The sequence below is a fragment of the Xenopus tropicalis genome, chromosome 3 (assembly GCF_000004195.4).
Source record: "Xenopus tropicalis strain Nigerian chromosome 3, UCB_Xtro_10.0, whole genome shotgun sequence".
NCBI lineage: Eukaryota > Metazoa > Chordata > Amphibia > Anura > Pipidae > Xenopus > Xenopus tropicalis.
In genome coordinates this window covers 56,815,286-56,818,203 of record NC_030679.2, presented here as the reverse complement: position 1 = coordinate 56,818,203, position 2,918 = coordinate 56,815,286, and positions in this window count along the sequence as shown.

Here is a 2,918-nt window from a genome sequence, read left to right as displayed (position 1 = left end):
GATATTTGTGCCACTGTCTGTATTATATACGTCTCACTCGTCATGGAACCGGCGCACTGTGGGTAAAGTCTTTCCAGGGAGTGCAGTCTGCCCCATCATTACCCATTTTGGATTTACAAATGGTAGTGTCATTATATATTATCTAGTTGAAAATGGGCTGCTACGTTAGTTATTCATTACAGAGCTGCCTTTCCCTAGTTTACATGAAGGTGGTTATTATTATATAAATACAGCATTACATAAAGGGTAGTGCTGGTTGCTGGGTAGGCCTCACATTTTCTCACTTATTCACTCTTATGAACTTATTGTACCAGCAGAGGTTCTGCAGCCATGTAACAGGAATGATCCAGGCTACCATATTGGATCTCTCTAGCCCTGGGGTCCCCAACCACCGGCCGTGGGCTGTGTCACAATGGGCCACCTCTGATCCCTGCTTACAAAGTGGTGTTTGGAAGATGTGCTGCGTATGACATGATGATATGCCAATGTGTATAGCGCTGCTGCTGCGTATAACTTGTCAACATGCATAACACCATGTCAGTGAGTCATATGTGTCATAAAGTGATTGCTTTGCATGCTTTTTATAATTGAAATGCGCGCCCGCCCCCCCCACTGGTCCGTGGGAATTTTTTTTTAATTAAGAACGGTCCATGGCACAAATAAGGTTGGGGATCGCTGCTCTAGCCCATCTTTTGACACTGCACATGCTCAGTATGTTCTGGGCTGGAGTGGAGACATAATGGGTCATTGCAAATCTAGCCGATTCTACAGGGCCCTTTATTACATACTAATGCTAAATGTAGCTTCTATGTAAGGGCTTTGGCACACGGGGAGATTAGTCGCCCGCGACAAATTTCCCTGTTCGCGGGCGACTAATCTCCCCGGATTGCCATCCCACCGGCAAAAATGTAAGTCGCCGGTGGGATGGCACACGCCTCGCGAGGAATTTTTGCGAATTGCCAAAATCACCTGCACAGCGTGTGCCATCCCACCGGCGACTTACATTTTTGCCGGTGGGATGGCAATCCAGGGAGATTAGTCACCCGCGAACAGGGAAATTTGTCGCGGGCGACTAATCTCCCCGTGTGCTAGAGCCCTAATGAGAAGCCAAATTTAATAATCTGTCTTCTATCAGTTTCATATACAGTATGTGTCAGGGGTCTTACTCATGAGCTACAATCAAATGTAAAAAGAGCAACACAAGCATCATAAAAGTTCATGGAGGAGCCAAATAAGGGCTAAGATTGGCTATTAGGCAGCCTCTATGCACACTATCAGCTTACAGGGGGCTTTATTTGGTAGTAAATCTTGTTTTTATTCAACCAAAACTTTGCCACCAAGTCAGGAATTCACTGAGGCACTGAGAGCAACATCAAAGGGGTTGTGAGCAATATGTTATTATTATTAACATTTATTTATAAAGCGCCAACATATTCCGCAGCGCTGTACAATAAGTGGGTTTCATACATTGGACATACAGAGTAACATATAAAGCAATCAATAACCGATACAAGAGGTGCAGAGAGCCCTGCACGAAAGAGCTTACAATCTACAAGGAGAAAGGGTTAAGGCTGATGCCACACGTGGCGTTTTTACGCTGCATATTTTCTAATTCTCTCAGCGGCTGAAAAACGCCTGATATCATCCATAGAAATAACTTGAAAAGACTCGAAGCAAACCACACAATGCGGAAATACGCTAGAAAACGCACGGATTTTTCAAGCGTAGGCCGAAATACGCCAGTATTTGCAAAGCAAGCTATTCCTATGTATATGCAAAAGCAGCTGCCAGACCTAGCGGAAATACGCGGCGTTTTTTGCTATTTCGCACTATTAGCACCATGGAAACGGGATTTGCTTACGTCACCAGTACTAGGCTGAAAAACACCATAGTCAGGGGCTGTTGTGGCTTGTGCGGCGTTTTTAGGCAGCGGAAAAATGCCACGTGTGGCATCAGCCTAAGACACAAGGTGTGGGAGTGGGCATGACAGTTGTGAGAGGTGGGGCACAGGTTATTGCTTTTAGCAGCACACTGAGGTTATTTTAAACAAGATTAGGGTAAGCTTCTCTAAATAAATGTGTTTAGAGATCTTTTGAAGGCAGAGAGATTGGGAGAAAGTCTGATAGTTTGTGGGAGCGAATTCCAGAGAAATGGGGCAGCCCTTGCAAAGTCTTGAATGCGAGCGTGTGAGGAGGGAATGAGAGAGGAGTTGAGGAGCAGGTCAGTAGAGGAGCGTAACAAGCAGGTTGGATGGTACCTAGAGATGAGTTCAGAGATGTAGGGTGGGGCAGAATTATGAACTGCTTTGAATGTGAGAGTCATTAGTTTGAATTTTATCCTGGATGGTAGGGAAAGCCAGTACAGGGATTGGCAGAGTGGCATGGCAGAGTTGGAGAGGTGTTTGAGCCTGGCAGCAGTATTCATTATGGACTGGAGAGGGGACAGTCTTTGGAGGGGACGGCCAATTAATAGGGAGTTACAGTAGTCCAGGCAAGATATTATAAGAGAGTGAATAAGAATTTTGGCAGCATCTTGGGTGATAAATGTTGCTCACAAGCCACGGGTTGGGGATCACTGGTATATGTAATTTGGTCCCTAAGCTCAGTAGGGGACAGCAGCATATAGCATGTGAAGTGAATCAGCAGAAAAGAATATGGGGGTAGTGCTTGCCCAGTTGCCCTTGTGTCAGGTAGGATTTAGCCACCATCTGAATTAGGTACAAGTTAGGCAGGATTCACTTGCATGGGATTTCAGTTTTTTTTTTTTCCAACTTCAGCTATTATGTAAGTATGTTTTACAGCTGTATCCCCCTTCTACAGTGGAATGCACTGAACCTGATCGTGTAAAATCACTTGTCAGTTTATCCAAGGGAAATTACCTGACAGAATCCATTTAACTGTTATCAGTGCAATATCTGC